The sequence below is a fragment of the Heptranchias perlo genome, chromosome 8 (assembly GCF_035084215.1).
Source record: "Heptranchias perlo isolate sHepPer1 chromosome 8, sHepPer1.hap1, whole genome shotgun sequence".
Lineage (NCBI taxonomy): Eukaryota > Metazoa > Chordata > Chondrichthyes > Hexanchiformes > Hexanchidae > Heptranchias > Heptranchias perlo.
In genome coordinates, this window is record NC_090332.1 from 80336797 (window position 1) to 80361305 (window position 24509).

Sequence of the window (24509 nt, forward strand, 5' to 3'; positions counted from 1 at the left end):
AAATAACCAGATAGTTTGTTTTACCTGGATGGTAAACTTTGGTCAGGACCTCAGGAGAACTCCGCTCTCTTCTTCAAATAGTGTCAGGAGATCTTTTACATCCACCTAAGTAGACAGAGCCTCGATTTAATGCTGCATCTGAAAGACAGTGCCTCTGATTTCAGCATTCCCTCAATGCTTCACTCAAGTATCAGCCTAAATTTTGTGCTCAAGTGCCTGGAGTGGGGCTTGAAGCCATAAACTTCTAACACAGAGGTGAGAGTTCACCCATTGAGCCAAGCTGACACACAATTGTGATTCTCCAAACCCCTTTAACCAAGTTGTTTGCTGACACTGACTGCCCAGACTCACACGTGTAGAATGGCCATTTAAGTACCACAGGGCTTGGTGTGTCTGTGAAGCCAATGTCAGTATGAATCAGCGCTTTCAGGAAAGGAGGGGAGGAAAGCGGACAACAACTGGAAAAAAATCCTTCATCCTACTACTTTATCATGCAACATGTCAGTTGATTGACATGCTGGGACAATGGGAAAGCAATGAACAATCAGCTGCTTTTATTGTATTTCATGAAGATACCTTTTTTAATGAACGGGATGTTATGTCATGAATGATTCTCAGGGAAACTTTTGGCAAACTGTGCTAACATAATGCACCTCAAAATTACGATCCATATTCGTGGCAGCCCATGGCGTATTGTTGAGGAGGTCAGGTTTCTGGGGATGCAGTCTAAAAGTCTGCAGCACCAATGAGATGGTAACCAATCTCTTCAGTGCAGTCTTGGCGAGGGCAGTAATACTGGTGTAGGTTTGCTCTCATTAGTCAAAGTGGCTAGCAACAGCAGAATTTCATCACTTGCACATTCTGACCCATTGACGCGATGAAAAACATGACAGGACTTTGCTATATTGATCTTGTTTGAAATCTAAGGCACGATCTACTACCAATGGCCAGCTTAAGGAGCTGTAAATGATACCCTGCCAGTGATATGGCCCATTGTCTCTCTGCCCTCGGCTGTGTGAAATGTTGGCCTGGTCTGAATGCGCTGTGGGAACTTTGACAAGATTGGCAAAAGGTTGCTGAAGAGGCAAGGATCAAACAAAGGGCAGCAGGTAACGTTACTACTTAAAAAAGAATCTGATGGAATAGTTGAACAGCAGGAATGTACACTGAAGAACACAATGTGAATTGATGTAATTTCCTCTGCTATCACTTCAAATCTAATGGGTAAGGAAAGTTAATCCGCTAACTACAATTTTTATATAATGATTGACAAAATTCCAATTACTCATGAGTAATTCTGCTGCCCGTATCCTAACTCGCACCAGGTCCTGTTCGCCCATCACCCCTGTGCTCGCTGACCTACATTGGCTCCCGGTCTGGCAACGCTCGGTTTTAAAATTCTCATCCTTGTTTTCAAATCCCTCCATGGCCTCGCCCCTCCCTATCTCTGTAACCTCCTTCAGCCCTTCAACCCTCCGAGATTTCAGTGCTCCTCCAATTCTGGCCTCTTGCGCATCTCTGATTTTAATCGCTCCACCATTGGCGGCCGTGCCTTCAGCTGCCTGGGCCCAAAGTTCTGGAATACCCTCCTTGAACTTCTCTGCCTCTCTACCTCTCATTCCTTCTTTAAGACGCTCCTTAAAACCTACCTCTTTGACCAAGCTTTTGGTCACCTGTCCTAATACCTCCTTATGTGGCTCGGTGTCAAATTTTGTTTGATAATCACTCCTGTGAAGTGTCTTGGGACGTTTTACTAGATTAATGGTGCTATATAAATGCAAGTTGCTGTTGTTGAGTGAGATGAATGAAACTTATATGGGGCCCACTTGAGGGTCCAAACTGAAGGTTTTAAAAAATTATTTTGAAATGGGGCTGATAGAGAACATTAAGGATGTTTCCAGGGTTGGGGGCAACATCTCCTAACAGCTCTGTACCAGAATTACCAGCCCCCTCCCCTCAGTGGCGGGGTACCTGTTGTATTTAATTGATGGAACTTCCCCCTGGTTCCACAAACTCCCACGGGGTCAGCACCAGGGATTCCCTGTGGGTGCATCAGAGCACTTATGCCAAAATGCCACCCCTACATATTTTCTGGGCCGAAATTACTTACTGGATTATTAGCTGTTGATTGTCTCTCTTGACATTTTCTGTTTTGAAAGTTTGCTGTTCTGCTCCATCTCATTTGTCCCTTCCTTCCCTGAAGGCACAGTGGGTAATTTTGACTTTGGATGATAGTGTAAAACGAGCGATATCGCATCAGTCGCCCGTCTTACATCTCTCCTGATTTTCATTTCCACTGACTTCAAATTCAAGATTACCCCCACTGACTCACACAAGAGTACAGTTCCATGGGCTACACCAACCCTGCAGTATCTTGTTTATCCTGAGGGTACTGAGCACAACTCTAGTGCCCCTACCTTGCCCCAGTTAATGCGGCACAGATAATAGATTGAATCTAGGACAGTTTTGGGCCTTGTTACGCACTGCCTTTACCCACTGAGCCATCAGAGTAGTGCAACTTGAAGATTATCAATATTAAATGTTTTCACAGAGAAACATTTTATATGAAGAGGAAGAAAGAGGGTGATGGCATTTGACTTGCAGCAGTACAGAGACTGGCAGGAAATGTTCAAAGGGTTGCAGGAGGATTTCTTCCAGTGTGGCATCAAAAATTACGTCGTGAAGAATCGGTTTACTTCAGCATAAGGGGGTGAGGGCGATTTTAAATGTACCCGGCCGGCGGAAACGGGTCAGATGATCAGTTAAAAACACCCAGGTTAATTATCCACCAGAAAGCCGCCAGGATCTCGCTGCCTCTGATTTTAACCAGGTCTCCTGAACAGGCGGCATCGACACCCTCCCAAAGCCAGCGGGATCGTTCTTTACATATGCATGTTGGGTCTCGATGATGTTATTGGGACCTGACGGCAATTTTAACTCAGGCCTGAGTTGGGAAGTCACTGTGGCTCTCTCGCCAGGCTGAACCAGGTCAGAAAGGGTTCTGCCCCAGAAGAGGCTAAAAAAGCTAAGTGCTCCTCCGGGTCCCATAAGGAAAGCTTAGGCCTCCCCTCCCCTGGACTCCTCCCTCCCCCCTTCCCGAACACAAGACCCTTGCAAGGCACCTCCAGAACCTGATCCAGCCACCTACCTTGTGTTGGTGGGTGGCCTCCGGGATGCGCGGTGTTCCCGCCCAATCCGCGGGACGTCCGCTGGCATTCCTTGCCAGTCTCTGTTGCTACAAGTCAAATGCCATCACTCTTCTCTTCCTCTTCATATAAAATCTTCCTCTGTGAAAACATTTAATATCGATAATAATGAGGCTCGGGAGTTAAAATAGACCAGGCCTGATTTCTGTAGCAGCGGATGAGTTTCTAACTCACCTCGTCACCCACACACCCAAAACCCGCCCGGAGTTAAAATTGGGGCCAAAGTGATTTCTCTTCCTGTTGCATTTCTGTGTTGTCCAAGAGAAAACTTTTGATTGTAGAGCATGGGGCTTCTTTTCAACGTTACAATGCAAGGTTTGCTGAGCTAACTGGTCAGCAGAATTCCTTAAACTACAAAAGTGTCATTGGCTTGAAGAAAACTTTAAGCAGTGGCATGGGGATTCTTGTATAGATGAAGAGCATTGAAAGTAGAATTTCATTCTTTGTGTTACTTCATAATGAGGGTTCCAATTAAGGGACAGATTTTTTTAGAGATTAAAGTGGAAATGTTGAGTTAGTTCATTATCAAATAATATAGCAGTCAATTTTAAAGCTTTTGAAGGATCCTAACCATGTTGTTCATGAGTTGTAACAATATTAATGTTGGTCACCAAGGTGAGGGAATTCAGTACGAGAGAAGATTTCAAACACTACCTGGACTGATACAGCATGGATTAGATGCAGGGTAAAACTCCTTTGACTATCTCAAGTGTGCCTTAAACTCAAACTCAGAAAACTACCCTACAGTCTATCAGTGTGACATTTTAATTTCCCACACAAACCATCCAACCATCCTCATGGTATCCCTGAATGAGATTGCCAATTTAGACAGGGTCAATTTAAGATATATTGACCATAGCAACTGGGCTAAAACGTCCCAGATTGGCTTTACCCCGTGCCCCTAACAGCTGGAGCTTGAGAGAGAGAGAAGAATTCATCTTATTTGGAATGGATTTATTTCAAATTCTAATCTCCAGCAATTATAAAATATCAAAAAATGTACATTTTTGGTGAATTTTCTCTTCATCGAGACTGACGTCAAGGTGGCAGATATCATCGCTGAACATTAGAATATTTTCCCAATTTTTGTTACTTTTATCTGCATGCAATCAGTGCAAAATATGTATAGTTTGGGCCACATGCAGACGAAAGCTCTCTCTACTCTGCCTTATTAATGTACCTTAGCCCTTACCTCTCTACTCCACCAATTAGAATATTTGCACTTCCCACACAAGTTGCCGTTATGATCTACTGAGTGAGATTTCGAATTTGCCATTTGGTTAGGTGATCAGTTTTTCCCACTAAGAAATATTGAATCTGCTTAATTAATTGCACTAGGGTCCTTACAGTCAGCAGATTGAAGAGATTATGATCCCAGCAGTCTGGGTTATATTCAAGCTAACGTCCCAAATGTTAAAGGAAAGTATTTTGCTCCACCCAGTTTCCCAAAGTTTAATCAAAACCAAAATACTGCAGGTGCTGGAAATCTGAAACAAAAACAGAAAATGCTGGAAGCACTCAGCATGTCAGGCAGCATCTTTGGAGAGTGAAACAACTCACTTGTTCTGACAATAGGTCATCTACCTGAAACATTGGGGGTGATTTTAGGAGGCAATTGCGGGTGCATTGGGGGTGGGGGGTTCTGAAAATCGCGGAAATCCCATTCGGGTTCAGAAGCCGGCTCCAACCCGCTGACTTCCGAGTTTCCCAGGGACCTACTTGTGTGCACACGGGGGACCCGAAAACTGAAGTCCTGCCAGCAATTAAAGCTGGCGGGATGACAGTTAAAGAGCCAAATGTACCTCATTGAGGTCCTTAAGGCACTTTACCTGTGACAGATGAAGGGATTAGAAAGATTTTTAACTTACCTGGGTGGCTTGCCCACTGCTTCTGATTCACGACTGGTGAAACCAGACATGAAGGGCTGGATCAGGTAAAAAGAAACTAAATAAATTAAATAAAAAACCATGGAAGGAAGTGAAAATACTAAATGAACCGACCTTTGAAACATGCTCTAATGTCCGATGTCTTCCGCTCCGATGTCCCCCTCTTCACCCTTCTGATGTCCCGCTATTCACCCCCCCCCGATGTCCCCCTATTCACCCCCCCCGATGTACCCCTATTCAACCCCCTGATGTCCCCCTATTCACCACCCTGATGTCCCCCTATTCACCCTCCCAATGTCCCCCCGAAGTCCCCCTTTTCACCCTCCCAATGTCCCCCTCTTTACTCCCCCCCCCGATGTCCCGCGATGTCCCCCCGATGTCCCCCTATTCACCCTCCCGATGTCTCCCCAATGTCCCCCTCTTCACCCTCCCAATGTCCCCCCGATGTCCCCCTCTTCGCCTTCCCGATGTCCCCCTCTTCACCCTCCCGATGTCTCCCTCTTCACCCTCCCGATGCTGTCTGACCTGCTGAGTGTTTCCAGCATATTCTGTTTTTATCTCAAAATTTTATTTTCTGGTTCCTTCATATTTTCTTTTTTTTGTCTGAGGGAAGGAGCGGTGGGTGGGTTTGTGTCCAACTTTTGCATATTTTGCCTGTCAACTGAACCTTTAGCCAACCGGCAGTCAATACGGAGATGCAAAGATCTCAACACTTTGAATAATATTATGTTTCTACAGAGAGGTCAGTTGGTTGCCTACGTCTGCTTGAAGATTTATGCCCACCTAATGGAAATATTTACCAAAGGGGTACATCTTCGCCACCATCTCAGTTGGACATGACAAAGGTCAGCTTGCCAACATCTTACAAGTCAGAATGTCTGCTGTTCCCCACCAGAGAAGGCGGCCCACAACCAAAGATTGTAAACTGAGTGTGTGGCACAGTGAGTTAAACATTCACCTGAAACCTGGGTGCAAATCCAGCCCAAACTATGAGGAGAAGAGGTAAACCTCTTTCTGCTGGATGTAAGGATCCTAGGCAAACAGAATTCCAAATGAGCACCAGGCCCGAAACCATTCTTCCTAATTCATTACTAAACTGGAAATCTCAGCTAGAAAGCCCACAGCATGGCTGGTATGGGAAAATGATAATAAAGTGTACTAAAGGGTGCTTTTTTGAGGTTGGGCCATAACCTTTGTCATGCATCAAATGTGCTGACCCTGGGAGTGTTTGGTTCTGAACTTAATAGCCAAAGCCCAACGTGTTCCATTCCCCAGCATTAACACTGTTCACCTCCTACGAACACAGAAAAGCTGAAATAATCTTGCTGCAGGATAACTAGATTATTCAATCATTGCTAACTTTTCACATCCTCACTGCATCAGTCATCAGGGACTCTGAGTGGCTTGCGCAGAATAGGGGGATTTGAAGAGATCAGCTAATCTGACGTTGGGCCAAACACGAGCATGAATGTTTCGTTCTGTAAACACACTAGCAAATAGGCGGGTTTTGGTTGGGCTGGAATCTGGTACACTTTTGAAAGTTTGTGAAAAACAGACGCTAGCAGTGTGTTGCTCTTTGTCAGCAGTTGTTGCTCCTGCATCCACAAACATATTCTTTACGACTGGCATCAATGACTTTTCCACATTGAATTAGAAAAGAGATCACCGTCTACGCATCTCTCCAGTATCTACGGTCAATGACCTCAGCCACAGCGACAGACAAGTGCTGGATCTGTCACATCACGTGAATTGAACGCACTGCCGCCAAAACTGACTGGGTTTGATGCAGGGGTCACAAGTATAAGAGCACGTAAAGACTAACAGGAATTTAAATCTCTACCTACTTGCAGGCATCTTAGCCAATCTGCTCACATCTGCACTGTCAGGCACTGAATGCGTATGCTTTTAGGTTGCAAAATTGTATCTGAGTAGCAAATAATTTGTGTGTAAAATTAGGCTTTTGCATTTGAGTGACTTAATACAGAGCTCGGAGGTGTAATCCTGTTCCTGTGCTAGGGACCATCTTTTCATACTAGTTAACTCTTTTTGCTTACCTCACCTCCCTCTCTGAATAGTGTACTGTAAAAAATGCAGAATTTTGATCTCTGTTTCTCCGCTGCCTGACCTGCTGAGTATTGTGTGCATACGGAGCATGAACTCGTTCCCACAGTACTTTTTGTACTCTTGTGAAAATAATAATTATAGACAAACTCTTAAAATTCTGATATTAAGCATGAGTACTAATCCCCTCCAATTCAAAATCTAAGGTAATTAAAAGCTCTCTCTTGAAATTCATGTCAAACGCATTTTGAATGTATTTATCACAAAAGCAAAATACTGCAGATGCTGGAAATCTGAAATAAAAACGGAATATGCTGGAAATACTCAGCAGGTCAGGCAGCATCTCTGTTTCTCTGCTACCTGACCTGCTGAGTATTTCCAGCATTTTCTGCTTTTATATTATTATGGAATTTGTTTATATTGCTTAGTTGAATTTTCCATATTGTATCCCCAGATCTACAATCTGCTTCTTCTTTCTGCTGGGAATATGGAACAGGCTATCAAAGCACTAGTGAAGCTAAACGACTATGTTTGGATATCAGTTTAATTATGGAGGGAGAGAGTACGGTGTGTTGCACTGGGGCAAGCATTAGCCTTATATCTCTGAGAGCTGAGGGTAGATCTTGACATGAATAGAAATAACTTGACTGGAAATAAAAATCAGGAGGAATGTAAAATGGGCTGCCGACCTGTTTAACACTATCGCACAAAGTCATCTCTAAGACCAAATTCAGCCCCGATTAATAGTCTAAGAGGTTAGTTCATAGTAGATTATGAGTTATTAATAGGAATCCAAAATGATTATTTGAAGGAAGATTATTTAAATCAAAACAGTTTTATGACTGTACGTTAACTATTTCCCCCCCATCTTTTCAAAGGAAGGGACATACACAGTCTGGGGTTCATGTTAAGGATAAGCTCTGGGGTGAAGTAACAGAGCTGATGGTGACAGCTATGGAGCTGTACCTCAAAATGAGCCATTGCTCTCTGGAAATGAAGGCAGATAATTGGGAGAAAAGGTAATTCTGCTACGTTCATTAACATTGATATTTTATGTAAAAAGTACATTTGAAACGTTTCTTTATATTAATTGGCAATGTATATGCTATTTGTTATTTGATTTCGAAATATATCATATCAATTATTGTCACAGATCAGTAGTCATTGCAGGTTAATTCTCCCACTAGTGAGATGTCTTAAAATGAATTCAGAAAGGTTATTTACAACTCTGCAATTATTGCAACAAAAATAAATCGTTTTGTGCTCATGTTGTGCTCGTGTGGAATAACATATTGGCTTGCAGTTGGCAAACTGTGCTGAGTTTATGAGAGAACGTTCATTCGAAGAAAAAAAAATGTCAAGGCAAAAGTCTGTATGCCTTGGGAAGCTGTAAAGTAAACACTCATTATGTTTAGGTGCATGTAGGTGCATGATCCTAATGTAAAGCAGGTCTCTCTGCTGCTGTTAGTGAGAGAGAGGGGGTGGGGACTGACATGAGGTTGTTCCATACCATCTTAAACCTTAAATTTCTTTATGCAGTTGATCCAGAATTATTACAGTTAAGTGTAATAATTTCAGATTTCAAAATAGAACTTGCTGTGACTTTTCTCTTCCATTTCAAAATAAATCCTTTAACTCTTTTATGTGTTGATGACACAAACGATAATCTTGCTTTCTCAAAGGACTAAAACCTCAAACACATTTAAGAGCACCTTCTGTGCAAGTTTAATGGCACAGTAATGCTATAGGTAGTAGTTTTTGAGACTGAGAATTGCTTCGCAAGATGCACAGCCAGCTGACCAAAGTTATTTTGCTGCCTCTGCACCTTTCTCTGTCCAGGGAAAATGGAACTGTGTGCATGTGTGCTAATATGCACACCTAGAAGCCCATTCATCAGCATCCAAATGCCGGTTCAAAGTTTTAAATTTTAACGTAGAACTGACAGAACAGTCAGCTCATTGCCAACATTAAAAAAGGTTAAATACGAAGTGGAAGAAATTCCTGGATGGCCAGTTTGCATTGGAACTTTTTAAAACCTCGCTTTGCACCAGTGGCAATAATGTGAGGGGGGTCTCCTGGCGTTGGTCACACACTGCTTGCCAGAATGGGAAGCGTCATTAGCTCAGTAACTTCACTGCTGAATTGTATTGCCAGTTATGCATTTGTGCAAAGCTAAAAGCACATTACTGGGCCACAGAGGTCAGTATGATTTTTGCCCTCAACTTTGCCCCTCACCTCATGTTGGGATACAGTTTCGCAGTTAGCAGTCACCCTGCAGTAGCTTGCTCAAATGGCCATACTTCACATGTGAACCTAGACAGTGAATGTTGCCACTCAAAAGATTGTGGAACGCATCAGAGCTGAGGCCTGATCCTGTTCTCACTCAACGTTCACACACGTGCACTTTCTAGGATGCCATTGGATTGGAATCAGGAATGGGAACAATGGCTTATTTTCCCCTCCCTAGCCCTGTCTAACATCTATTGTAATGACTTAAGTGTCACCTGTATGATTTATCATTAGTGTCAAAATCACATAGCTGTGGTGGAAAATTCATGATGTGACAAACTGTCATCCAGCGTTTGACAAATATCCATTTCTTTGTTTGAAATGTTGCAAAACTAGAAAATCAGCAAGGTTTCGTGAATCCAAATAATATTTGAAAGATGCGATCTTCAAACGAAAGCCAGCAATTGATATATATCAAATAGCAGACAATAAATGGTTCAGCCCTTAGTTAAAATATAAACAAACACCATCTGCTAACAGTGCTTTTATAAAGCATACATACTTTATGATCATTAATTTATTTTCATTCCATCTCAATTCAATACTGTATGTGTGAAAAACATTCCTTGTATTTTTAGACTATTGTATATGGAATATTCAGAATGAATTGAAGAATAGCAAACATAAATGAGCTTGGATCCATTCCCACTCTTAAGCAAAGAATCAAAGGAGCAACCCCAACTTAAAATGTTACATTAAGAAAAAGAACACTTAGGGCCAAATTCCGCACGTCGGGAAATCATCTAACAGTAGAATGACACCCAGAAATTGCTGTGTTGCATGAGTCGACACATGTGTCCATTGGGAAAGAAGGCCACATGATTCCGGCACTGTTTGCAACATTACAAATGGTTTGTTGAAATTTTCAGAAAAGGTTCCAATTAGGCCCGTTGACTGGGTTAAAGTCCAAATGAATGAGCAATATTGCAGTTCCACAAACTTAAGGGACCTAAGGAACTGTCATGTTCAAGTCCAGTTCAGACCTGGCACTGAAGAAAGAAAGAACTTGCATCTACTGTACAAAGAACCTTTCACATCCTCGGGACATGCCAAAGTGCCTCCTCACAGCCCAAGAAGTACTTTTGAAGTGTAGGCTATGTGGCAGCCAATTTTCCCATTGCAAGACCCCACAAACAGCAATGAAATAAATGACTAGATAATCTAATTTTTGTTGGTGTTGGTTGAGGAAGGAATGTTGGCCTGGACACCAGGAAAATTCCCTGCTCTTCTTCGAATAGTGCATGGAATCTTTTACGTCCACCTGAGAGGGCAGATGGGGCCTCAGTTTAATGTCTCATCCAAAAGACGGCAGCTCCAGCATTGTAGTACTCCCCCAGTACTACACAGAAGTGTTGGCTTAGATTATGTGCTGAACACTCTGGAGTGGGGCTTCAATCCATGACTTTCTGCCTACGAGGACAAAATCTTTCCCAATACCACATGAACACAGTAACACTGCGTTTTATCCTATGCTGGCTGCTAGCATCCTTTCTGTGGAGGAGAACAATGAACATAAGGTTTGTGAATATCTGATTGCCACCTATTTCAATTAAAGGACTCTTCTGTGCCAAGAAGAGTAATGTCAAATACTTGTCTGTGTAAAGCCAAGTAATACATGCACTCACCCATCAAAACATAGGAACAGGAGTAGGCTATTCAGCCCCTCGAGCCATTTAGTTAGATCATGGCTGATCTGTACCTTGACTCCTTTACCCGCCTTTATTGTATATCCCTTGATACTTTTACCTAACAAAAATCTATCAATTTCAGTCTTAAAAATTCCAATTGACCCAACATCCACCGCCTTTTGCGGAAGAGAGTGCCAAATTTCCACTACCTTTTGTTTGAAAAAGGGCTTCCTAATTTCAGTCCTAAAGGGCCTAGCTCTGATTTTACGATTATGCCCCCTTGTTCTGGATTCTCCCACCAGTTTTATATACCTCGATTACATCTCACCTCAACCTTCTTACCACGCCCTTTTCCCTTGCACCATCATCCCTTTTGTCATTTAATCACTCCTGCCCTCCACCCTATCACAGACCTTCCCTTTTGTTCTTTCCTCCCTTCCCTTCTTCCCTCCACCCCCCCTTCCCCTGCCTTTGCCTGGCTCTGTACTTGCTTAAAAACTGTTAAATCTTTAACTTCTCCCAGTTCTGATGAAAGGTCATCGACCTGAAATGTTAACACTGTTTCTTCCTTCACAGATGCTGCCTGACTTGCTGAGCTTCTCAAGCATTTTCTGCTTTTATACCACTAGTCACATCTCACTAATCAGAGAACTTTCCCTTTATCTCCACTCTCTCTCCTATCTCCCAACCAATTACCAACCCATGTCACAAGTTTACCTCCAATTCTTGCTAATAATCTCTTGTGCGGAACCTTATTAAGTGTCTTCTGGAGGTCCACATAGACAACATCCACAGACACTCCACTATTCTTCATGTTAGTGACCTCCTCAAAAAATTCAACTAGATTAGTCAGGCCTACTCTTCACAAATCCACGCTGACTCTCTTTGATCAACTGATACATGCCCAAGTGCTCAGTCACCCTGCCTCGGATTTTTTAAAAAACTTATAATAAACCCACTAAGTTCCTCTCCTTGACTTATTTTTAGATCTCCTTGTACCGCTGGTATTTTGTCCTCTTCTTCCACTGTGAAAGTGGATACATAGCATTCATTTAACAAGTGTGCTATTCCCTTATTATCACAGGATCTAAGTGTCATGGCAGTTCCTTGGTTACTTGGTATTAGCATGGAAGATGGCTGAGGTTGACCTCACAAACTATCCAGCACTTTGACTGAGTAATAGCCTTTGTCTACAAAACAACAGTGACTCCACCTCAAAAGTAATTAATTAGCTGTGAAGCATCCTGTCCATGTGAAAGCACTCTATAAATGCAAGTTCTTTCTTTTCTATTTTTGTAGGTTGCTGCTTGGCCCAATGGAGCTGCCAATATCAAAGACACTGCCTGTCTAAGAAAGAAACAACTTGCATTGATATAGCTCCTTTCATGATCTTCCGTATCTCAAAATACTTCACAGTCAATAAATTACTTTTGAAGTGGAGTTGTTGTTGTTATGTAAGCAAATAAAGTAGCCAATTTGCACACACCAAAGACTTAAATTTATGTAGCACCTCTCTGACCTCAGGACATCCCAAAGCGCTTTACAGCCAGAGGTATTTTTGAATTGTAGTCACTTTGTAATGTAGGAAACGTGGCTGACAATTTGCTTACAGCAAGATCCCACAAACAGCAATGAGATGTTTTGGTGGTGTAGGTTGAGGGATAAATGTTGGCCAGGGAACTGAGAGACTCCTCTATTTTTATTCAAATAATGTCTAGGAATCTTATATGTCTATCCGAACAGGCAGATAGGCCTTGGTTTAACATCTGACTTAAAAGACAGAACCTCCAGCAATGCAGCACTCCCTCAGTACTGCGCTGAAGTACTGCACAGACAGGTGCCAGAGTGCACATAGCAAGTTGTGTGCCTCAACAGAGTTTCAGTGGTATTTTGGAGATGTTACTGCATTGATGACTAGCTAACCCCTATCAAATCCCCAGTGGTAGACACTTTCCACTGCGTACTCTCTTTTCCCATTCTCTGCCAGATTCAGTGCTTGTGGCGGTTGTTGCTAGCCCAAAAAAGTCCCTTATATTTTTTTCTCAACTAGTCGTGCGTTTGGACACAGTTTTCCAAGGTGCTTCTTGGGCCACAACTGTTTTACTTTCCAGTGAGGTGTGTCCTAAGTGTCATGCCTTTTATGTACATAGATGGTGATCTGAATCATGTCAGTTAATTCATCAAATATTTTGGGGATTTGTTTGAAAAATTACTGGGTATATTATAGTATGTGTATAACTAAAACATAATTTTACACTTTACCTGAGAGTTGCTTTATCTAGTTCTGTTGTGACCACTTCCAGTTATAGAAGCAAAGAACTTGCCTTTATTTAGTGCCTTTCACGACTTCTGGACGTCCCAGAGTGCTTTACAGCCAATGAAGTACTTTTGAAGTGTAGTCACTGTTGTAATGTAGGAAAAGCATAGCAAGGCCTACAGACAACAATGTGATAATGACCAGATAGTCTGTTTTAGTGATGTTGCTTGAGGACACCGGAGTGAACTCTCCTGCTCTTCTTCAAAATAGTGCCACAGGATCTTCACATTCACCTGAGAGAGCAGACGAGGCCTCAGTTTAATGTCTCATCCTGAAAGACAGCACCTCTGACAGTGCAGGGCTCCCTCAGTGTGTCAATCTAGATCTTATGCTCAAGTCTCATGTAGTGGGACTTGAACCCACAATGTTTTGGCTCAGAAGCAATTTACCTCACAAACAGGTCGCAACACTATATGAACACTGCTACATGTAGGTAAATGAAGCCCTCACTCACCAGTTTCTTCTTCCACCTCTATATTGATTTTAATATACCCATCCGCTGCATATTATATAAAAAGGACAGCCGCCGCAGGATTTAATTTAAGTACATTTTGGAATTGTTCTGTACATGCTGTTGGAGTTTTTTCTACCAGAAAATAAATATTCATTATCTGCACCTCAGAGATGAATGGAGTAGATTTTCAACTTGCCGACCAACTGTTAATGGGGATCAGTTGCCCATTATGGAAACTGCCTGATTTTTATTTCAATTTATTTCAATGGAAATGTTTCTACAATGGGCCACTAAACCACTCAATCTGATAGCGATTGTGAATTTCAAATATTCTGACTGCTCTCTGCGACTCTCTCTGACTAACCGATTGTTAATCTAAATCTGTGAGATGAGCTTTGGGCTGGATCTCCTTCCGCTATATGGAATGGAATAGTGGAGGACAAACCAGCAGGGACACCTGCCATGTACCTCACCTCTAACAGTGCTCCCTCACTCCGTCCCAGCAAGGGAGGTCGCCAGCCATCCCTTCCGTGTCCCACTGCATTTAAATGAGGGTGGGGAGGTGGGCTGGAGGGAAATTCAGGCCCAAGTCGCTACCCACCAAGTTTTCAATTACAGATGGCTCTTTCCAATCAAGGGTCCTGACTCAGAAAAAGTTGTCAGTCAATGTCACTACTCCAAGAGATGGTCTATTCTTTAAACTGTGACCGAGGGCTCTCAGAAGACAGAACTGGCTGCACGGCACATTGGGTCAATTGAATTGGACAACACCTTAAACAGCAAGGTGCTGTGATGGTACTTCTGAAGGATAATGGGGCCATCTCTGACGACAGCACAAGATTTTAAGATTGCAAATAGTGGCTCCCTGGAATGATTAACCCTTCGTTCACCCTTCAGATCACCCTGGTGTGGGCCAAAACAAACTTACTTCTTTTCCAGGCAACTGTCTGATCTGAGCTGCTAGCTTCTATTGACAAGGATACTTGGTGTAACCTTGGGTATCAGCCTGCTTCTAGTAGTACAAAGTATATGTTAAAAATTCAAGACAGCCAAAAATCCATTTTGCCACTGCTGCATTAATTTTACGTAATGGGAATGATTTTTTATTTGACATAAAGAAAAAGATAAGCTTGGTTGTTGCTGATGATTTATTGTATATTGTAATTGGAATGTACAAATTGGTATAATGTTTCCTAGAGGTTGTAGGTCCATCTGGAGAATTGCGTTCAGTTTTGGGCACCAAACTTCAGGAAAGATATAGGGGGTACAGTGCAGATTCATCAGAATAATACCAGGTCTTCAAGGGTTAAATTATGAGGCCTGGTTGCATAAACTTGGCTTGTATTCCCTTGAGTTAAGAAGGTTGAGGGGTGATCTGATCAAAGTATTTAGAATGATTAAGGGATTCGATAGGCCAGGTACAGAGACACTGGTAGATACTGGTGGGGGAATCCAGATCAAGAAGGTATAATTTTAAAGTTAGAGTTAGGCCATTTAGAAGTGAAATCAGGAAGCTTCTTTTCACACAAAGGGTAGTGGAAATCTAGAACTCACTCCCCCAAATGTTGTGGATACTGGGTCAATTGAAATTTTAAAGAATGAGGGCAATACATTTTTGTTGGGTAAGGGTATTATGGGATATGGAGCAAAAGCAGGTTAATGGAGTTGAGGTACAGATCACCATCTAATTGAATGACAGGACACGCTCCAGGGGCTGAATGGACTCATCATGTTCCTATATGAGAGTCAAACATTCAACATCTGTTTCATGCAGATAACAAGATCGATGGATGGGTATTAGGTGACTCCTATTGTCCTCCCTACCTTCTTCTGTGAAGAGTATTAGTAGGTAACAGGAGGGGCACCCCAACGAACACTCTACGTTCCACCAGGTGTGAAAGGATGGACAGAGAGTGGGGATGTAAATCCGCCTTGGACGGTACCACAAAATGGGCGGTAGCGAGTTGGCCGCCCATCTTACACTCTGCCCGATTTTCTTTTCCATTGAAGTGAATGGAGATGAAAATTGGCCGATATGCAAAATGGGCGGCCAATTCGCTATTGCCCGTTTTGCGTTACTGTCCAAGACGGATTTATACCCCAGTGTGTGAGTAGTTCAAAAAGCAGTATGATGAGTTGGTGAGTTACATGAGTGAAACAAAGTCTATCCCTTTGGCTGCCACCAAATTGGATTTGCAGCTTCAGATTACATAGAATTACATACAGTGTACAGCACAGAAACAGGCCATTCTGCCCAACAGGTCCATGACGGTGTTTATGCTCCAAATGAGCCGGCCCCCACCCTTCTTCATCTAACCCCATCAATATATTGTTCTATTCCTTTCTCCCTCATTCTCGGGGATGAGGGGGCAGACATATGAGGAGAGGTTGAGTAGATTGGGACTCTACTCATTGGAGTTCAGAAGAATGAGAGGCGATCTTATTGAAACATATAAGATTGTGAAGGGGCTTGATCGGGTGGATGCGGTAAGGATGTTCCCAAGGATGGGTGAAACTAGAACGAGGGGGCATAATCTTAGAATAAGGGGCTGCTCTTTCAAAACTGAGATGAGGAGAAACTTCTTCACTCAGAGGGTGGTAGGTCTGTGGAATTTGCTGCCCCAGGAAGCTGTGGAAGCTACATCATTAAATAAATTTAAAACAGAAATCGACAGTTTCTTAGAAGTAAAGGGAATTAGGGGTTACGGGGAGCGGACAGGAAATTGGACATGAATTTAGATTTGAGGTTAGGATCAGATCAGCCATGATCTTATTGAATGGCGGAGCAGGCTCGAGGGGCCGATTGGCCTACTCCTGCTCCTATTTCTTATCTATCGTCCCCTTAAATGCATCTACGCAAGTCGCCTCAACTACTCCTTGTGGTAGTGAGTTCCACATTCTAACCACTCTCTGGGTAATGACTTTTTTCCTGAATTCCCTATTGGATTTATTTAGTGGCTATGTTATATTTATGGCCTTTAATTCTGGTCTCCCCACAAGTGGAAACATCTTGTCTAGGTCTACCCTATCAAAACCTTCCATAATCTTAAAGACCTCTATCAGGTCTTCTCTTATCTAGAGAAAGGAGCCCCGGTCTGTTCAATCTTCCCTGATAGGTATAACCTCTCCATTCTGGTATCATCCTAGTAAATGTTTTTTGCACCTTCTCCAGTGCGCCTATATCCTTTTTATAATATGGGGACCAGAACTGTTCACAGTACTCCAAGTGTGGTCTAACCAAGGTTCTATACAAGTTTTACATAACTTCCCTGCTTTTCAATTCTATCCCTCTAGGAATTAACCCCAGCACTTGGTTTGCTTTTTTTTAATGGCCTTATTAACCTGCATCGCTACTTTTAGTGATTTGTGTATCTGTACCCTCAGATTCTTTTGCTCCTCTACTCCATTTAGATTCTTATTATCCAAGCACTATGTGGCCTCCTTATTCTTCCTGCCAAAATGTACCACCTCACACTTATCTATATTGAAATTCATTTGCCAATTACACACACATTCTGCAAGTTTATTAATGTCTTAGTGTATTTTGTCGCAGTCCTCCTCAGTATTAACTATAGCCCCCAATTTGGTGTCGTATAAAAATTTTGAAATCGTATTTCCGATTGCCGACTCCAAACCGTTTGTGTAAATGGTGAACAACAGCATCCTTGTGGAACACCACTTCCCACCTTTTGCCAGTCTGAGTAGCCAACCTTAATCCCTACTCTCTGTTTTCTGTTTTGTAGCCAGTTTGCATTCCATTCTGCTACTTGCCCCCTGACTCCATATGCTCTGACCTTAGTCATGAGTCCACAATGCGGTACCACATGAGCCTCCTCCCTCCCCTCTTCATCTCACCCTTCTATTCCTTTCTCCCTCGTGTGCTTATCTAGCTTCCTCTTAAATGCATCGATGTTAGTCGCCTCAACTATTCCATGTGGTAACGAGTTCCACATTCTAACCACTCTCTGTGTAAAGAAGTTTCTCCTGATTCCCTATTGGACTTATTAGTGACTATCTTATATTTATGACCTCTAGTTACATTACAACTCTTTAGCACCTGGCTGATAGAAAAATTAGACCTAAACACCTTATTTTGAAATGGTATGTTCATATTATATTGGTAAATCTGGCCAGGCTGTGCTTCTTTGCTTGTGTAGATGTGTAGAATAGGAAGTTCATTTTCTGTTTATTTGGAACGTGCTGATGCTCAGAATGGAAAGAGAGGGATTGCTTTGTCTTACCTTTTGTGTAGGTTAGGGAGTTGCTATTGCATGTACCTTTTCAGCACTGTGCAGGATTTGTCCCACAGAGGTGTTTATTTTAGTTTTAATTTGCACAAAGCTGTAGTGCTGACAGTAGGAGCTTAGGAAGAGGGTCTGGTATTTTTTTTTTCAAAAGATGTTAAAATGGTACAGGTGGAGTGAGGAATGAAGAGCCTGAAAGAACCAAGAACTGAGGAGGGACCGAGACCAAGCACGAAGAAGAAAACACGTGGGTGAAGCAGAAATGAAGAGAGTGAGAGACAGCTAGAAAAGCACAGAGACAGTCTGATATGATAATGAAACAAGAAGGACATCTAACTTTGAGAGCACAAGCAATGTCAACTGTGCAAAATTTTTGGATTCCTACAATCCTGCGTTCCCCAAAGCCATGCAAGCCATGACATTTGATGAAAATGGCCTAGTTGATCCTAGAGAGCACCCTTTCCACCATAGCAGAGATGTGGCTGGCCTGTAAACCTTCCACAATAAAGAAAAGAGTTCCTAGTGCATATGACAGACAACCAAATTCATGCCAATAACACAAGAGCTGCTGTAATTACACTTCAACATTCTGGATCAATCTAACATTCTGCACTGCTAGGACCCTGGGTTGCGTTACATTCCAAAAAAGACCTGCCAGGACCTTAAAGTGAGTTACACTCACAATGAGACTGTCAGGTTTCTGGACTTTTTGACTATTTTTCCATGTAAAGATTCTAGATATGAGTTATTATAAAATGTACTTTCCAGTAAATGTTTGCTTTAAAGGTGTTAATTTGAGAGGACAGCAGATGTGTATTAGTTTCAGGCGAGTGTCTGAACCAGCATCCTGGGGACAATGAAAGATAATTTGACATTCCAGTGCCCATTACACTCTTTGCTGCTGCAACAAGAGATATGGGGATCGGGCGGGAAAATGGAGTTGAGGTCGAAGATCAGCCATGATCTGATTGAATGGCGGAGCAGGCTCGAGGGGCCGTATGGCCTACTCCTGCTCCTATTTTTTATGTTCTTATAACAATCCTATTCATTTGGGTCATTGCCAAGTTAGGCTGGAGGACTCTGCTCGAAGCAGAGAGATTAATCATTTTTAACTAAAAGTTAAACTGTAGATGTTGAGGGAGAGGAATTGACCATCTTTATCCATTTTTGGGGCGAAAATGAGCATTGGGAGGACAAATTTTGGGTTGCGATCTCTCATGTTTGATCTCATCTGGAAGTACATTGGCTGCCAATTTGAAAGCTGGGGATGTCCAGTTTGCAGGGCATTCACTGGAAACAGGCTCTAGGTGTCCTGAATATACAAATCAGTTCTCTAACTCTGGGTTTAGGACCCTGATGCAATACTGTTCATCAACTGAGTGGAACATACGCTGCGCCCAGTTAATCCAGGTCTTCAGCGGCCTACCCGTCCTCAAAGGGCCTGTTGGAGGCCGCCTACAAAAAGGTAAGAAAACTGTGTATAGTTTCATTTCTGTGGAGCCAGGTGGGGCCACTAGGAGCAGGAGTGCCCAGACTCTCCCCCCTCAATGTCACCTCCCCACTCACCGGAACTACCTGCAGGCCAGCTCAGCATCAGCTGGCCAAAATTCCAAAGGCCCTGACCATTGAGCTGCATCAGGACGCCCAATTCATGCAGATGAGGCCCAAGGCCCAATTTCGATTGGGCCACGGGTCAACGTCTTCAGGTGCGCGTTGTGACTGCGCTGCCCATTTCCCGCTGCAAACAGGCGTTACTCAAATTTCTCCCCCCAGGCTTTTTTAAGGAAAGGGTAACAGACACCAGAAGGCAAAATCAGAAAATAGGGGAATCACTCAGGAGGTCAATTAAATAAGAAGACCCATCAAAGTGGGACAGCGTTGCACATTTATTATGCTTCAGATCACAAGGAGGTTCTACTATTACTCTCCCAGGGCCCACGACTCTACAAATGGATATAGGGCAGTGTGAACCAACTCCCATAAAAGTGAGACACACAGATTGCTTATGGCACTGAACCCAAGAAGGTATATATGGCAGGCCTGAATTTGTAACAGAGATCCTTGAGGACCCTAGGATTTGTTATATTTACAATGAGATCTGTCAAAACATTGGGATTTGCAATATAAGCAAGGAAATCTGTCAAAATCTTAAGGAACAGAGGCACAATTAATTCAGCCACTAAAGTTACCTTCCCGAATGTTATAGTAATGATTTTGTGGTGGCACATTAACCTCAGCATTATAAAGCCAGTGCTGCCATCTCATAGATCGTACTACATTGCTATTGTCGGTAAAAAGTGCTGAAACAACAAATCAAATAAAAGTTGAATATAGGAAGAGAAATAGAGTGGTAAAGTGGGTAAGCCAATGGATTCGACATTGCTTTCTATTGCGCCTGGAGAATGGTCATTTACTAGGCACTACAGAGAGGAATAATGGGTGGAGAACTGTCACATTGGGTCTTCGGCCCCCCCCTCCTTAGTGCTGTGCCAACATTTCCAGGGCTCCCCACACAGCTGGCCCTGTGCCTGACTTCTCTATCTCACTTTCCTCTTGTTACATTCAAAGTGGTGCCCCAAGAAGCTGGTGTTGGCTTTCTGCACGGGAGCCTTCCAGTTTAGAGGGTCGAGGGGGGCCAGGCAGCAAGACAAAGGGATACAATATACTTACTGTTAGGCTAGAGGGATATTTATTCAGCATCTGGCCATGCTGGAAATGTTTTGGTTCAGTTTCTCAGCGTTGACATTCTTCAACTCAATGGGGTCGATTTTAGGATAGCCGAGCGGGCATGTTGGGGGCAGGGGGGCTCGTAAAATGGGGGAATCCCGGAGCTGGTCCGGAGCCCGGCTCCAACCCGCCCACTTCCGGGTTTCCCAGTGACGCATTCGGGTGCGCGCGCAGCTCCCACATGCGGGACTCCCACCGGCAATTAAAGCCAGCGGAATGACAATTTAAATACTTACTTACCTAGATGAGTCCTTGACAGACCTCATTGAGTGGCGATTTTGGCAGGGGTGCAATTTTGAAGGATCCTCAGCGTGTTTCCCGTGCTGTGGGAAACACTCCCTGTTGGAGCAGATGTGTTTCAGCCAGCAGCCAGTGGGAGATGCAAAGGATTCTTTGACAGTTGGGGGGAATATCTCATTTATTGCAGCAGCGCAGTCTGTCACTTCAGACAAAGTTTTGGCTGTAACACCTTTGCCTTTCCACTCAAAATTATTAATTTATACCCTAAATTCTGCTGTGCAAACACATTTACCTACTTTGCGGACCCCCTCAAACTCACACCGTCAGGATGGGGGGGGCGCCATGGCTGCATTCATCACTTCATCCAAGGATGATCAACATCACCCAGCCTCGCCAGGCACGCCATCCACCTCTGCCACGTGGAGCTCCACAACACAGTGCTGCGTCACAGGCACCTGCACAAAGTAGTCGTGCAACTACACATACGCCCACTGTAGGGTGACCCAATGGGTGGCATCAAGTGTGGGTGTTCATGGTGAACCTCATGAAAGGGACTTATTGCACAAGCCAGTCAAGAATGGGCAAGACGTGGCAGTAGTGGTGATAATAATATTTATTGTGAATGGAAAACAAAACAAATATAAATAAAAAACATGACAAAGCGTCAAACACCCTTGTGCATCTCCTTTGTGCTCACAAAACCTTTGCCTTACGCTTCCTACTACTCCTACGTGGTGCTTCCCCTGTGGCTGCAGCAGAGGTAGTGGCAGGTTGCTCTTGTTCATGCCCTGACCGATTAGATGCTTTGGGCCGACGCCCTCTGGGTTTCGGTGCCTGTGAGGACCCCTCCAAAGACTGCTCCACTTGCACCTGTGCAGGGGCAGACTCGACCACCTGGAGAGGAGGCAGCATTGCGGGTACTGGTTGAGGGGGGGGCAACGGGTGAGATGAGGAAGCGCTTTGCGTGGCGTCCCCGCTTCCATGTCCCCTTTCACCATCATCCCTCTCCTGGGCCAGGCCCACATCACTCCTACCACACTGCTGGACGACAGTTTGGAGGACATGTGTGACGCCTTGTAAGGCCAGGGCTTGTGTATCTGCCTGCCTGTTTAAGGCGGCAGAAAGTTGCTCACCCTGAGTCCGAACGGCCGTTGTCAGGGCTGCAATGGCCTCATTGTTGAGCCGTGCTTGAAGCTCGATGGAGGCTAGCCTTCCCTCCATCGCAGACATTCCCGCACTGACCTGCGACACTATCTCAGAGATGCCGTCACGTCCCTGTGACAGTATCTCAGAGATTCCCTCCTGTACCTGTGCCATCATTCCACTCATGCAGGAGTTGGACTCCTCCATCCTCTGTACAATTGTGGATGCGCGTGGCACCTGTTCCAGCACCTCGCAAATGTGCTGCTGCCCCTCGATCATTCTCCTTTTCATGGATAGCCCCCCAGGGTTCAGCATCTGTGTCCAGCTGAGCAGAGCCTGGAGAAGAGTGCTTCCACCGACACGGACTCTCCACAGCTGCCCCTGCCACCAGTGTCTGCTTGTGCTCACATGTGTGGTGACTCACCATGTGCAACCCCAACTAAGCGAGGACGGGGACCCACCGAGGTGTGTGTATCTGCGCTGGTGGATGGCTCGTTCAGATGTGACGGTGCCCCCTCAGAGGCCGGCAGGTCCTCTGAGGAATCGCCCTCCGCCATCATGGCAGTCGCTGAAGGCCCTGTAAGAGAACAGAAGGCAATATTAAGCATGATGACAGAAGTTGAGTTGCTGAAGATGGCAAGGCATGTTAACATCATTTGCTATTGTGAGTGCTGAATGTTAAAGTTCTGTCACCAGCTGTTTGTCGGGTGGCAGTCTCGGCGTTCTCCACGGTCAGGCACTCGAAGGTGCGGCTCAATTCCTGCTCCGTGTCCGTGAGGGCGACCTAATGTTGCGGCCCCCCTCAGGTCTTCGCCCTCTCCCATGCATTCTGGGCTCTCTTCTCCTATAAGGGGAGAAAGTAGAGAGGCTTGAGTGAGTGATGGTGACGTGGCCAACCGCTGAATGCATTAGTTTGGGTGAGGCTGAGCGTGAAAGAGATGCAACAGAGGGTGAGTATGAGACAGAGCCATGACATTGTATGAGGATTGGGTTGAGTGGTAGTGGTGGGATGAGTACTGGGGAGGTGAGTAAGTGCAGGTAAGTTGAGGATGAGGTTTGAATGGGTGTGAGGAGTGATGTGATAGAGTAGTGTTGGCAGTGCAGAAGGAGTTGTGGGGTGAGGGCGGTGATATGGAAGACGGAGTGTAGGAGAATGAGTAAGTGTACTCACTTTAGCTGACCTAGTTAGGTCATTGAAGTGCTTCCTGCACTGTATCCACGTGCGTGAGATGTTGCTGCTGCTGCTGACCTCCTCTGCCACCTCGAGCCACGCCTTCTTGGTGGCAGAGGGAGGACACTTCCTCCCGTCGGCCGAATAGAAGATGTCCCTCCTCCTCCTCACCCCATCCAGTAAGACCTGGAATGAGGCATCACTAAACCTGGGAGCAGCCTTTCCCCTGGGCTGCTCCATGCTGCCGTTTTGGTTCTTGGCTCCAGGAGCAGCATTGGAGGACTGCGCCTTTAAATAGGGCTCCTCCAGCTGATAGCCTGTGATGCAGGTGCGCAGTCCGCCCGCTGTGCAGGTTTCCAACGGGAAACCCGGAAGCCAAGGTAAGTGGCTTCAATTTACTTGCGATCATGTGGGGAACGCACCGATTTTACTGGGCGGGTTACCAATGTGCCGAGTCAATCCCCCGCTGCCAACCCACCTCCCTGGTAATATCGGGGCCAATGAGTCTAAAAATTGATGAAAAGTAGACTTTTTAAAAATGAGTGAGATATATCAGGTCTGCAGCTCTCACAGGGCCAGAGTTTTACAAGCATGTGGGCTATGCAGATTGCAGCTGTAAGTAAATTTGTATCCCCTCCTGCAGCTCAAGAATATTTTCGCAGGCAGCATCCACGACAGGCAGAACTACAGCAATCTGGAGGGAGATGAGATCTACTGAGTAGGTAATCAAGTAATTGTTTATCGTAAACTTTAAAAAATCATTTAAAAACTGTGCCTCGCTTACTCTGCCTACATAACAACATTCACTGCACATCAAAGTAATTCATCAGAGGTGAAGCGTTTTGAGGCAGTTTATGTAGTCTATTGGACATCATATAAATGTCAGTCTTTCTATCTTTCTTTCTTTCAACAGAGTATTCTGTTAATATGGCACCAGGTGGGGCCCCAGCATAACTGTGATCCAACAAATTGGGGAATAGACATGCTGCCCTTCCCTTCCCTTACCTTTTATTTCCCTCTCTCAATCTCTTCCACTGCTTTGTGAGATGACCCACAAGATCTGCCACTGGTATTGGATCAGGCCCACTTGCCTCACTTTATACAGCGCCTAGACAGGCATTTCATGCTACCTTTTCAATCCTG

General features: G+C 44.2%; 1 pseudogene; it reads left to right on the plus strand.

The window, feature by feature from the left end:
* The first annotated feature begins 1037 nt into the window (after positions 1–1037).
* The window catches only part of LOC137324844 (forkhead box protein K2 pseudogene), a 56334-nt pseudogene continuing 32862 nt past the window's right edge, over positions 1038–24509 (plus strand).